Here is a 14,770-nt window from a genome sequence, read left to right on the forward strand (position 1 = left end):
GTGCGTAGTCGCGAAAAACTATGAAGACGCAGCTCTCGCGTCGAGCGGTCCTCAGAATCCTCCGGTCGTCCTCCAGTTCAAAAAATCAGCAAATAAATCCAACATTTCTGTGCGCCATTCGAATGGAATTTTTTTTTCTATTTTTTTTCGGCGATTTTTTGCGAAATTACAGTGGTGTCGAGAGGGGGTGGAAAATCGCGAGGGGGGCGGAGGAGGAGGGGGCAGGGGGCGCGCACGTGTCGACTTCGCAGTCGGCGTCGCAGTCGGCAATTGTTGCACGCTGCTCCTCCGCGTTTCTTGCTTCTTGTTCTTTCTTGTTTGTTGTGTGCTTCTTCGTGTCCCGTTAATGGTTTCTTCTTCTCCTCCACCCCCCATTGCCCACACACAACTGCAGTGCAAAGTGAAATGCGAAAAACGCGTCGCAGAGTAATCACATCGCAAATACAGCGAAATTAAGAGAATTGAAGAATCAAGCGAAACCCAGTGAAGAATCGAAACGAATCGAATCGAAAGGAAGAATCGGAAGAAGAATCAGAATCAGCGGAATCGGAATCGGAATAACACTAAATATATGTAACCACCATTAAAAAGCAATCAAAAAAGCAACCAAACAAACAACAAAAAGCAACAAAAGGTAATCACAAGAAGAACGAAATATTGTGTAATGAAGTTGAATTTCTTTTGCCCAAAAAGAAAAGTCGAGTAAGAGAAAGAAAGTGCGAGAGAGAGAGAGAGAGCTGAAGAGAAAGCGGCATAAACACACTTCTAATTGTAATTGTTGTCTACTGTCGCTCTGCCGGCGTCGCTGCCGCCACTAAAAGTTTTTCCTGGCTGCGCGAAAGGGACAGCAGGCACGGCAGCCAAGTTTTCCCCAAAGAAAAGCCAGGCGAAAGCCAAGGAAAAGGAAATGAGCAAGGAGAAGGAGTAGGAGTAGTGGAAAAAATGAACATAATAAGTTAAATTTGCGTGCTCTTGGTTTTTCGTTAATTCATGGCTTTCTTATTTATTTATTCGGTTTTTCTTCGCTCTTTATTGTTTTCTTAGTTTTTCTCCCCCGTTTTTCTGCTCCCCGCTGAATGTGTGTCAGCCAACCAAAAAAATGAAGTGCGCAATTATGTCAGCAACTAAATAAAGCGAAATAAGTCCTGGCAACTACAACAATTGGTTGCTTTTCAAGTGCAGCTAAAACACACACACACTCACGCTCACACACACACACCCGCACTTTGCGGTTGCATAAGTGTCAACCGCAACACACGCGTGCAGTTTGACAGCCACTGAGGGTCCTTAAGGTGAGACCCAAAAAAGTGTGCTATAAAAATTCCTTGCTGCGCCTTAAACTAGGCAATAATTATTCGACAAGTGACTTTACTAAATTGCAGCACTCTTTTAGGTGCTTTAACTATACGAAAACAGCGATTTTAAATACCTTTTTTTTTAACCAGGAAATTGAGATAGAAATAATATTCTTTTGACCCGCTTTCAAAGTATTTTTTTTGTAATTTATTAATATTCAAGTACGAAAAGCTGAAAGTTTGAGTTAGCTAAAGTTCAGAAAGATTGGACTTGTGAAAGTTCGAGCAAGAAAAGTTCCACTGTACAGGTGAAACGGGGTAAAAGTGGGCGTCCTGAGTTAGTTGACATCCACACAAGATTGATATTATTGCCCTTTACACCCACAAACACACACGTACAGTGAGTCACAGCAACAGGAAACGGGTAAAACGTAAAACTACTTAAATATTTAAAGCATTTGATGCCAAAAGGGAGGGTGATAAAGGGGGGCGACAGGGAGGACGTGAAATTGAATGGTTCCGCCCACTTTTTGCGCCTGAAAGTATGCAAACAATGCCAAATGGCACCAACACAAATACAACTGTCGAGTAAATCTTTAGCAAGTTTTCCGCCCGCCCAAGAAAACGCGAGAAAACCCACAGAAAAAAAAAGAACAACCGAATTCACAAGAAGAGCCCAGCAATTTTGTCACGCATGTGTGGCTTGAAGTGTGTGTGTGTTGTGTGTGTGTGTGGGCCAAATGAAAAGAGCCAAAACATTAAAAATGTACCAGCAACCACAGCAACAACAACAACACGAATAACAAAAATAACAAGAATATCAAGAATAACGGGAATAACACAAAGAAAGTCCAAGCTGACGGGCGCCGCAATTTGCTGTTAACATAAAATAAATAAAAAGAAGCAAATACACATCTAAAGATACACATGTATGTATACCGAACATGCATAGTATATATATCTAGATGTATTTGCTACGCTTTTGGCAGTTGACTTTTGGCTCTCACTGTTCCTGTTCCCATTCGAAATTTTTCAATTTTACTCTGCGCATATTTAATAAGACAAATCGTAAATGAGATTCGCCACACATACAGCCCTATTTTTACACTGAACGCAAATAGGTACTTAAATTATTTAAATAGAAATAGCTGGGTTTTTGAAATCTCCTTAAAATGTCAAAAAGTATGCAACAACATATTTTTGGCCCAAAAGTACTGTGAAATCATACAGGAAGACGTCTATGCTTCATTCACTGCATACTTTTAGACACTTATTTTGAAATCTAAAAGTAATTTCCTTTTTTAATAGCAGTGCCGCGTTCTACTTTTATTGCTCAAAGTTAATGAAGTGTAAGCTGGGGGGAACGAGTAGGGGAATATCCTGGCTAATCAATCAAGCGGCATCAATAAACCCCGTAAACAGATTTGCAAAATAATTTATGCTCGTTGGAAAAATCCAAATCAAACTTTACGTACTTCGGGGGGACTTAAAAAATATTCGCTGTCGGATTTCCATAAAATATGTGAAATGTTTAGCTGCCAACCGTCGCTTGTCCTTTTTTTTCCCTGACCCTGCGCAAATGTTTTATGTTTGACATCCGCTGGCATCCGTGTTGCCTTGCCGTGGCTTCCGTTTCCGGATGGCGCTGCATTCGCTGGCTCCCCCTTCCATCCCCTTTCCGCCTTCCTAACTGCATTATCGTTTTGCCTGCTATCTACACTGGGCGGAAAAGCGGCCATTTACAAGATAGTTTCCCATGATTGACTATTTTTATTGGCCATTCAAAATGGAACTTTTTGTACTCCCTTTTCCAAGAAAACTCGGTTTTTCCTGCCCGTTTTAATTCCCAGCGATTTGAATTCTCTAAGGAAGGTGTCTAAAAGTATGCAACCTTTTCAGAATTCACTTGGATTTCTCCTTGTGCAGGCAGCGGCACTTATCGCCATGCGGTGGAACTAGCAGCCGGACCACCTGCTGACTTCCTGTCAGATTGTCAGACTGTTTGGCTTGGCTTTTGGCTGTGGCAGTGGCTTGGCTTCTTTGCCTGGCAGCAGCGAGGACTCGAGACTGGAGACTCGCTCCTGGCGTCCTTGTCCTCGTTGACCTTGTGCCCGAGATCTGGCTGTCGTATCAAAACAAGTTTATTAACATTCCACTGGCTATCAAAGCGGTGCTTCAGCCCCCGCCCCTTTGGTTGTTGGCAGGTGCCCCCGAGTGGGAGGGATTCTGGGTAGGGGGAGGAGGGGGTGGGCAATTACATATGTAAAATGTGGCCACAGTTTGGCAGCCATTGGGGCGAACGGGCACGCCGTCCTGTCGCCATAAAATTGGAGCAAGTTTTTCCCCGGAAAAGCGGAACCCGCAGAGGCTGGAAGCCAGGGCTGGCGACCTTTTATTGGGTTCTTAAGATGTCTGATATTTTATAAATTAAATAATATTTACTATAACTAGAGATTTGAAATCTCTTCAAAGGGTGTCTAAAAGTAGGCAACAATATATTTAATCACAAAAGTCGGACAATTTTTCAAAGCATACTTAACGTGTGCATTTTCAACCTTTTAGAAAATCCATTTGGATTATTTGATATATGTTTTTGACAAACCTACCTGAGGCCGAATCCGAAGATTCCAGCTTCTCCAGCGAAGGGAACTCACCAAAGCACGTGCGCAATATGTAAATTTATTTATTTCCCCGTTGTTGCTGCTTTTTTCAGCTTTTTCCGCCTTTTCGTCTGTTTTTCCCCAGTTTTGCCCAGTTTTTGGCTTTTTGGTTTCTGCTCTTCTTGGCCCTTGGCTTGATGTTGTTTTTATGTTAATGTGCCCGGCCGAATGTGAGTGTGTGTGCGGGTTAGTCCCTAAGCTCTGTGTGTGTCTGTGCGCCCCGTCCCGCTCCTTCAAGATCCTTCCTCTCATGTGCTTGCTCATTGCTTTTAATAGCCAACAACACGCCATGCATTAATTTATGAATTTCGTGTTGTACCCGGCTGAAGCGGCCAGAAGCGGACAGAAGCGGGCGTGGCCTTTCCGCCCACCCGGAAAGCTTTTAGCCGGAGATCCAAAAAGCCGCAGAAATAATTAAAAAAAAAAGAAAATAAAGGCAGTCTACAAAAAGGCCGAAGACACACTTCAAATATCTCCGCCCGAAGACTTAATAAATTATTACCTGTAGCTGCGTTTTCTTATAATTTTTTATAATATTTCTTTATCGACCTCAGAAGCAATTTATTCCAAAATATTTTTACCTTGTATTTATTTATAATTGAAAACTTTCTGTATTTATAAAGACTTTAAATAATGCTTTAATTGTAAATGATAAATAAATAAATATGATAAATGAAAGTTCATTAGTAGTCATAATATCCCATTTATTGTAGCCTTCTGCATTATTTTTCACAATTATTGCTCAGCCTCGAAATTAAAAATTTTCATGGGCCACAAATATTCATAAAATGTCCGTAATTAACAATCGGATGGAAGTGGTTACATCGAGAGATACACATTTTGATTTGTAATGATAGTCTAGGCTTTTTTATGAGTATTAAAACAAAAAGGCAATTGCATTTGATTTTTGACAACATTTATTTTAATCTCTGCACATGCTCATTGCCTACAGAAACCAGAATAATTTATAATTGTACTTAAAAGCATTTAATAATTTAAAGTAACCGACTGACAAACTACCTGTTTTAGTCGTAATATGTTTACAGTCAAAGTTTTGCAATTATCATTTTTGTCGCAAGCCACGAATATGTTTAACAATTTGAAATGACACCGCCGGGTGTTTTGGTTGCAAAAACCGCATAACTTTATTACACGAATGAAAGGTAACTGTCGAGGACTTTAATTTCGCCAGCCACAGATATTTAAAACAAGTTGCGAGTGCTGGTATCCATTACGCATTTATTTGCTCTGAAAGGCAACATAATTTGTTTATCGAAGGCGAAAGTAAGTGACCGGAAATGGAAAACTTTTTGCAGGCCAATGGCTTCTAAAGTTATTTTCTCTCTCTCTGAAGTGGCTGTCAAACTGTAGACGCCAGTTTGTCGACCGCCCAAATGTCGCAGCATACTTTTCGGCGGGCGCTGTAAAACTATTACACTTATTGTCGCTGTGCGTGCGAGTGTGTGTGTGTGTGTGTGTGGGGGATCCCCCAAAAAGTGAGAGAAAGGGATGCCCTATTATTGTTGCCTCTTCTTCGATTTTCAGTTTTTTTCTCTTATTTTTTTTCGCCTCTTTTTTTTGTTTGCCTTGCTTTGGCCTATTGTTTGCTTATCATGTGCATGGGTATGGGTGTGTGTGTGTGAGCGTTTTCTTACTGTGTCAATATTTTTTGGCGTAAGCTTTGCTTTTAGCCATGACAAGTAAATATGCCATCACAGAAGCAGCGGCAGCAGCAGAAGAAGCTGAATAAATTGGCCAGTCTCGAGTTTTTGCCAGCCTCCTTCCACCATTTCCCATTTGCCCACTTTTCCAGGCGAGGAAGAAAAGCAGACAAAAGCCCCTGGCCAGAAGTTCTCAAGTTGTTGTTCCTGTTTCTGTTTCTGTTGTTGTTGTTGTTGTTGCTAGTATTAGTGTTAGTGTTAGTGTTGCTTTGGTTGCGCGTGGCGCAATCGAAAAAGTTTTTATGACACAATTTCCCTTTGTTGCCATTTGCCTTTCGCCTCTCGTCTTTCTTGGCACACTTTCGATTTTCGATTTCGCCATCGGAAAAAAAGGGAAGCAGCGGGAAAGCACTGGGCAACTGACTCATTTCTGGTACACTGAGAAAGATTAAATATAGCCTTTTCCCACTTTTCCCACTCGGAAAACCACTTGAAATTCCGGCTTCAATTGAAAAAGTTATGAAAGTGCAAAGATGTTTTTTTATTTTCATGAGAACATGCATAAATGATCATATTTTACAGCCAGCTTTCAGTTTCGAAATTCAATTTATCCAATTTAATTCCCAGTGTAAAGTAGCCGAGCCAAGAAGTTACTTGCGAGACTTCAAAGCGGGGAAATGGAGTTGTTTTCAGCTATATTTAGAATATTCGGTGGGCGTGCTAACTGGCTTTTCTTTTCTCTTCTTCTTTTTTGGGAGTACGAACCGAAGGACTGCTTTCGGGGCAATCGGCACAAGGATACGCTGGCGAAAACGAAGTTGCATGCAAGAAAAGCCATGCAAAGCGGGCCAAAAATTATGTGTTGCATACTTACGTGCGCCGCACTGACCTTGCGTGCGGCGGAAAATGGGGGAGGGGCAAGGGGAGGAGGCAGCAAGAAACGGGGGAAAATCCAAGGAGGAGGCAACGACTTGCCCAGGTGCAACACTATCTTTAAATGTGTCTGTCGGTGGGTTTTATTGCACTGCTCGTTTCGGGCACCAAAGTCTAATTGGATAGGGAGACAGAGACAAAAAGATAGAGACAGAATGAGAAAGAGAGAGAGACAGAGAGAGACCCACAGCTTTAGCCTAGGCCAAATTAATCGATAAAAAGATCAAATTGAATTTGCCACTGAGGAAAAAAGCAGAAGGGAAGCGAAGTAAGAAAAAATGGCAAAGAGGATGGAAGGAAGAGGGCTCAGAAGGGGCAAAAGAGGCGGAAGAGGCCCAAAGGCAGTCAAGTGAGCCGTGAGCTAAGGCCAAAAGCTGATAAGCCGCCGCAACAATAAAATCAAATCACATCTGGCCCGCGCCACGTTAACGGGCTTGAACGGTCAGCAAACGGGTAAAAAGTAGCGGGTAACGGGTAGAGGGTATCGGTTTTTGGGTTGGGGAAATAGTCTTCAAAAAGGGCAAACTTTTCAATATTTAATCGTTTAAAATATGCAATGCCGATAAATATTACAACTTAACTGAATTTTAAAGAAATCTTTAAGTATTTTTTATTAAATTCAATTTATTAAAAGTCTGTAAATTTAAAACCACCGCTTTATTTTACATTTAAACTTAAAGTCTTAATACAATTTTAAATAGTAAAGATAAAACATAAAGGGCCAGTGAATGCGAAGGTTTTCCGGGAAAAGCATGAAGGAAAAGCTCCCTCCCAGTCAATTAATTTAATGAATACTCATCACCATTTATTTTTCATATGCCGAAATGCTTTTGGCACTGGCGCCGCCTAATTAACTAAAAAATATGAATAAAAATGACTCACTCAGAGGACCGGAGACAAATAGGACGCATTATGCGCGGCATCCGAGGCATTAGTTGGAGATAATGTTCTTCCAGCTTTTGTTTTTGGTGCAGGGGATGTGTTCTTCGTGCTCCGTGAGACCAAAGCAGATCGATTCCGCTCGCTGCAGTCGGATTTGGGAGGGAATTGGCCAGCCAGCCAGCCCCCGGTCCTCAATGCAATCTCCTTCAACTGAAATATTTATCTTGGGAATGGGGAATCCCAAAATAGACTTTCTTTTGCGCTTGTTTCGCTGTTGTTGTCTTGGGTTAATGAAATGGCTGCCCTACTTTGCCAGCCCGGCCAAGGCGCCCCAACTTGGCACGCAAAAGTCAGGCCCAGTTTCAGTTGTACATGGCGAAAAATATGAATACTCTTTTATATTTTATTGCCAAAAATGGGTAAACAAATCTAATGAAGCTGAATAAATATTTACAATATTGAAAATATATTTAAATGGAAAAAACTAGATCTAAATAAAAAAATAAAAAAGGTGTCTGAAAGTATGCAGTGAATTTATTAATTCATATCGCTTTTGGGCTAAAAATATATTGTTGCATACTTTTAGACACCTATTTTGAGATTTACAAGTGATTTCAAAAATCCAGCTATCAACTATGAACTGAATATGGTTTCTACTTAAGAGAGGGTTATCAATAAGATTAAATATAGGATATATTTCTCAACGTGCACTTTCAGTCGTAGTCGCAGTTTCAGTTAGCAGTTCCAGTCGGAGGCCCCAGGCAACGGGCAAAAGCTGACGACTTGGCAAAATCAAGGTTAAGTATATGTATTTATGCGCATACCCAAGTAGCTCTGACTTGTGCACATATATTTCCCAGGGAGCGGGAAAACAAGGGAAAGCCAGGGCGATGGAGAAGGAAAAGCAAAGGCCTGGGCTGCGACAGGAAATGTCAATCAATTAGCCCAGCCCTAGGCGCCAAATGCGTCGGCGGTTGGCCCTTGTTGGGAAATGGGGATCCCAATACTTATACGGAGATTCATTTCGGGGACTGGGAAAGGAAGCCCCTTCTGTGGGTCTTTGACCACCGGCGATTGCAGGCGCCTTCTTGGAACTCGTGACCTTTCCTGGCTTAGAAGGTGGTGGTCAGAGGGAGTTCGTTACCTGTTTGACTTTAATTTATAGGGATGGCCTCTGATTGCTCGACTTGATTTACCTTCTGCAGGAGAAATCGCTGTCGTTTTTCAGCTAGCTTTTTTGCACTCCTTCGTTTGCTCCAGATAGAGCTTAAATTCAATGCATTTTAAATTTTACAGGGACAGAGAGAATAATTGACAGCTCAATTACTAGGAATTGGAATTTTTTAATCTTCCTAAAAATTAATAAATTAAAATGTATGGTTATTTAAAGATTACACTTTAGCTTTTACTCAAAAATGACTGACAGTTCAATTAATGTAAACCCTTTAAATTTGGCAGCTTAACTTTTCAATTTGAAGCCCACTTCGCAAATGTTGCGCAGGCAAGATAAGAATGTTTATATAATTGGGTAAACTTAATTAATTTCCCAGAAATATTGACAGGCAAATCTATTGTTGATTTGATAAGCCGTTATTAAGTTGAATAATTATTTTCAAAATGCAATTACAACTGGGATTAAGTTTTAGCTTATCTATCATTTATAAATAATTATGTTTTGAAAGAAACCATAAATTTCTGGCAGACTCTCAGGCGTTCAATACATTTTTAATCTCTAGTATTTATAGCCTGTCAATAGTTGGGTATGCCATTTATTTATGTGGTAAAATCACAAGTCAATATCAGGTCACTTCTGCAATTTACGGTGTCGGAATTTAAGTTATTCCCCAAAAAGAAAAGGGCAATCGATTCTTTGATTTGAAATCACTTAAAAATCAGCCCAATGGTATGCAATAATTTATCCCATTCCCGAGATCCCAAGTAAACATTTCTCTTTGAACCTTTTGGACCCCAGAAAGGAGTGCTATAACCAACTGATATACCAGACCATCCAACCAATTCAATCGAATCCAAGTAGCCTTTCTTCTGTGAAACGTTGGAGGAGGCAGGCGGTCCATTGTCCTGCGGCCATCGCATCCTTGGTCTGTTCTTCGTCTGCTTTTTTTTTGTCTGGTGGGGGGCTGAAAGACCCCCCATTTCCCCATTTCCCCATCCCCCTTTCAGGCACCCAGTCGAGCCTATTGTCCCCATGAGCTTTGTTTTCTGTTTGCCGTTTTTCCCCCACCTTCTGCGTTTTGCGGCTTTGTTTTGGTTTCCCCTGCATTTGTGTTTGTGTAATTGTTGCAACAATTGTGCTTTCCGAATGGGATATATACTTACATGTATGCCGAGGGGCGAAACAAAACCTATTATATCGTATGATGGGGGCCCTGCTTCTGTTTTTTTTTTTTGCATTTGCGGAATAACAATGATTTATCCACAGAGCGTAAAATTTGTTGTCAAAGCGAATATTGGAAAAATGTGAATGTGAATGCCTTGGGAATGGGAAATAGGAATGGAAATGGAAATTGGGATGTGCATGTGCAATGGCCGAGCACAAACGCATTTAACGAAACGTCAGGAACACTCGGCTTTGGACCCACTAGGTAATTAGCCAATGCCCGGGATTCTGCTACCAAGTTCACCTGCTCAGAAATTCCCTTTCTCTGTCCCTCTCTCTCTCTGTGCTTTCGGCTTAGACAGAAACTGAACCGAAAGCGAATGGCAAAAAGTTTATAAATTTTTGAATAGTCCACAATGGCTGAGTAAGGTAAAGTATCCAAAGGTGAGCCAAAATGGATGCGGCACATAAAGGGGGATGATGCTACACATCGCAGGGGCAGCTTCATTTTCTTGATGACACCATCTCATTAATAATGCCGGGGCTCTATTAATATTTGAAAGCCGAACGCAGCACACCGGAAATTAAATCCGAATGAATGGTGGTGCGAGGGGCATGTAAATATTTCTATATGCATGGTGGAGTGTGAGTGAGTGAGTGGTAGAAGGATATAAACCAGCTGGAATCGTCGTCCTTAAAGTTCAGGAACCAGGAGTATAAAATCCCCGGCTTTTCTAGTATTTAAAAGTTCTCAAAATATACCAGAAAATACCAGAAATAAATACTGGATTTAATACTCACAAAATGCTGATAGTTATCTTTTGATTCGCTCCCATCTTGGCTCCTTGTTCCTTATCCCCTTTACCCCCTCTCATGTTAATTTTTATGACGTACTTGAAGTGAGCCATAAAATGAGAGGGCGGCTTCAGGGGAATTTGGCCCAAAGGGGATGAACTCTTAGAGCTGCAACAAATTAAAATGTATAGTCGCCTCCTGGCGGCCCTCCGCTTTTCCGCTTTTCCCTCCCTTTGATGCTGCTGCGCTTTGTGGGGCAAGGTGAGCGTCATCCAGTGGCATCGTTTGTCCTGCTCCTTCCTCGTGGTCACTCAGTCGCCACCGCCAACGAAAACGTCAGCAGACTGGAAGAAAAGAACAATCTCATTGATTTTTTCAATACTTTTTTTGTCTTTGGCTCTCTAAAAAATACTAAGGATTAATTTAAAATTTCTAGTATTTTATTTCGGTATTTATAGTAGTTTTTTAATAAAAGTTTTTCATTATAGCTAGACTTATTTTATGTTTAAATAGTTTTTTTTTAGTATTTTTAATTGCAAATTATCATTTATAATATTAATTAGTTTATTAAATACTCTTCGCAGCTATTTTCTTTCAGTGTATCTGCCACATATACGTCCAAAATAGTTGTAGTTGGTCCTTGCCACACAGCCAGCGAAACTCCTCTCGTTTTTCATGTGTTGCAAGGTGCACAAGTGCTGGGATGGGATGGGAAAAATTGTGGAAAATGGTGGAAAATAGGGGCCATGGCATGTGGCAAGTGTGTCAGCTGGGGAGGTGGAAAGGGGGGAAGGGGGGTGGCGGTAGGGGCGCATGAGGCATATTAAGGGGCGTGGCGACATTCCATTTATTATAAATAGGCGAGTGCTGAGAGGCTTGACTTTCCGTTTCTATTTTACCTCCTTTTTGGCCTGTGACGTCAGTGGGCGATTTGCAATTGCGATTGGTCCTCAAATTGACAGTGCGTTTCAACAGTGTATGTCTTTGCCTGCCGGGGATCAATCAGTTGTGCAGTGTTGATTAGTTGTCTTCTGTGTAAATAAATCGATTCCTTTGTGGTCACTAAAAGTGTTTAAATTATTTAGTAATTCTAATAAATCTCTTATAAATCATACTTCCGGTTTCAAAATATATAAAAATATAATTTTAAGTAATTTCAAAATTATAATATGATAATTTCCCCATCCTTTGCATTGTTAACCCTTCCTTATTAATCAGATTTCAATCCATTTAAATATCTCAAACCCTCCCGGAAGTTGCAGCTTAGTTATTGATTGCCTCCGTACTTGCATCATAATCTTCGGTTCATTAGCTCTTCAAAAGAAGATGCCCCCCGACGGAGGATCAGCCATGAATTGGCGTCCATTATCCCTGCGGCAAACACGGAGCTGAAAGTTGCAAGTTGCAGTTAATTTTATGCATTGTAGGGATGCGAAGGAGCCGCAGAGGAGCTTCCCGGGACAGGATGAGCCAGCCAATGAAGGGTGTAAAACGAGACGGCTTGAAGGAAGAGGAGGGAGGCAGTATTGTTGGCAAAGTTTCCATCAGCTGACCCTCTTCCTCCTCCAACTGGGCCACTGGGCCACTGGCTCCCCTTTGCTCCTGGGCCACGCATTAAAGCCAGAAAATTCATAAATGCCTGAGAGCGCTCCTCTCGCCCTCTAATAAGCACTTACGGCACAGCAGCAGCAACATGGTCCACGGTCCGCCAACAACAACAACAAGGACTCAGGACCCAACAAGGCGACCAGGACAAAGGGAAGCTGTCGTTGCCGTTGCCTGAATTTTAATGAAATTAAAGATTACTGAGCTCAGCTAGCTAGCAGCCCTGTGTTCCAGCAGAAACAGAATCACAAACACAGGGGCTTAGTGTCAAAGGGGGTTTTGTAGCCATAAACGTAGAGTCACTAAAAACCCCCAATGCCAGTCTATTTCCACTGTGCAACAGTTGTGGCGTTCGCTTTTGAGTAAATAACTTTTTTGGGGGGGGAACGGACAGACTTGACTCGGTGAAAAATTGAATATGAAATGCTTTCACGACCCCGAAAACCCCCCTTAATAATTGCAGTGCCCGGCATTTAGAGGTAATTTCAAAAGGCGAATTACAGTAAATTGCGAAAAACTTGTATTGCAAATGGAATTTTCTCATAAAGAGGGTTTCGGGAAAGAAATGTGGGATTGGTTTTCTGGTCTCTAAAATATTTACAAGTGTTTAACGGCAATTTTAGTAAGAAAATTATGGTAAAATATGGTAAAACTTTTATTATAATATGGGTTTGTAGTAGAGCTTGAAAAAATATCGACAGTTGGCTATTTCTTGATATTTAATTTGTGTTTCCCTTCAAACCATCGGTATTATTGAAATATATTGTCAAAATATCGAAAATATCGATAATTTGCAATCTTTAGTTTATAAGTCACTTTCAACAATGTTTCCCTTTCAATTTCAACTTGCTAAGATTTAACTTGCTGCTTCAGACTTAACCTTTGAATGCAAACATCTTGTTGCGTCGGCTAATGATTACATCCTTGCATCCTGGCAGCCTGCGAATCCCTCTGTTTGGGCCTCGTCTGATTCCAGCTATTCATATTCCTCATATTTCAGCTGCTCCTTCCTGCTGCCAATTTAACTCGGCTCTCAATCCGATCCTAATGAGTCGGTTCCTGGCAGGCAGAAGCCTGGCTCCTGGGAACCTTCCTCCTCCCCCTCTGAACTTCCTGCACTTTGTAATTAGTGCGTGTTGGACAAGTGAATCAACTTTGCTCGACAGCCAACTTTGTTCGGCTGTCTTCTTTAATTAGTCAATTTGTTGCTGCACTCGAAAGGCAGGCAGCTCCTCCTTGGATTTCCTTGGATTTCCTTGGATTTTATTGCGGCCCCAGTTTGCTGGCCCTGATAATTGGCTAATCGAGTTGCGTAATTGAGGCGGCCAATTGATGGCATTAATGGGGAACTAAGGTCTGCTCTCTCAGAGTTATGTGCGAGTTATGGCACTTATCGGGTAACAAGATTTCAAATGGCATCTGTATTGTGCAATAATAATATGAACGAAGATAAGCCGAAACAATGCCCGTATTACGCATACGCCCCGTACGCCCGTCCGTTCGAAATATCATAATTAATTGCGAAACTTGTGCAAATTTAGCACAACTTCAGCACAACTGCACAAATCAATGTTTGAGGGGTTAGTTGGAGGGGTAGTTTGAGTTTTAGTGCGGGGTTCACGTTGCGTATACTTAATGTTACCAAATTTAAATTGCATAAACTGCATTATTAATGCCACTTGACAGCAAATTTGCATGCGGCATGTGTGTGCGGGCCACAAGAAAAAGGCCTTGAATCCAAATTGTTCGGCCTAATTGATTTAACTTTAATTTACAAATGCGTTTGCCTTACACGCCTCAATTAATTCCCCGAATCGAGAGTGGAGAGCTGTCATTAATTTGTCGTCGAACCAATTTCGAAACCAAATAATAATTCTAATCTTTTTCTGCTTCTGTGTCCGTTTAATTGGCCCTTAGTGCTTTTTACACCATTTTGATTGGCCTACAATTACTTAAAGTATCGAATATCGAACCTGGAGCTGTGAAATTGCCTGCTAAATGAATGCAATTTATTGTGGCACTTTCTCAGTTTCTGGTTGCAGCGTCAAAGTGCAGGGATTAAACGAGTTTAGTCCCCCTCAAAATGTTATTTAGTTTGTATCTCTTTCAGTCTGTCTGATATTTTATATTTTTCAATGAAAGCCATTGCGTTGTGTGTGTAATTTGAAAGCCAGCCTGATGTTTAGTTTGCCATCTAAAAGGTGGCCTTGGCTTTTATGGTTTCAAATGGATATTTGCATATATTTTACAACCTCTGGCATTTTAAAACCATTTATTGGGGATTAGAAAACATTATGATATATGAAGCCTATTTATAGACCTAAGATTTTATTAAAAGATTAATATTTAAGTACCAATGACCTTTAATGACCTCGTATCCCTTCTTCTTTTTTTTCCCACAGTGCCATATGCAACCGATAAGACTGTGTGAATGGTCAAGTGGTCATCAGCATCAAAGCGATTCTCTCTCTCCCCCGCATGTGTGTGAGTGAGTGATTGGCGAGTGTGTGTGTGTGTGAGAGAGAGAGTGGGTGAAAGAGAGAGTGAGAGAGAGACAGCATCAGAATGACGGACGCTCGGGAAAGCGGATTTCCCGCTGCG

The 14,770-nt window shown here is 41.2% G+C and overlaps 1 long non-coding RNA gene across 1 annotated transcript; it reads left to right on the forward strand.

The window, feature by feature from the left end:
• On the forward strand, nt 1–14,706 carry LOC123003486 (uncharacterized). The gene is made up of 3 exons (XR_006412609.2): nt 1–109; nt 395–634; nt 14,572–14,706. It is a non-coding gene; the product is annotated as an uncharacterized lncRNA (long non-coding RNA).
• Nucleotides 14,707–14,770: the final 64 nt, after the last annotated feature.

Source organism: Drosophila takahashii, chromosome X (genome assembly GCF_030179915.1).
Source record: "Drosophila takahashii strain IR98-3 E-12201 chromosome X, DtakHiC1v2, whole genome shotgun sequence".
Taxonomy (NCBI): Eukaryota; Metazoa; Arthropoda; class Insecta; order Diptera; family Drosophilidae; genus Drosophila; species Drosophila takahashii.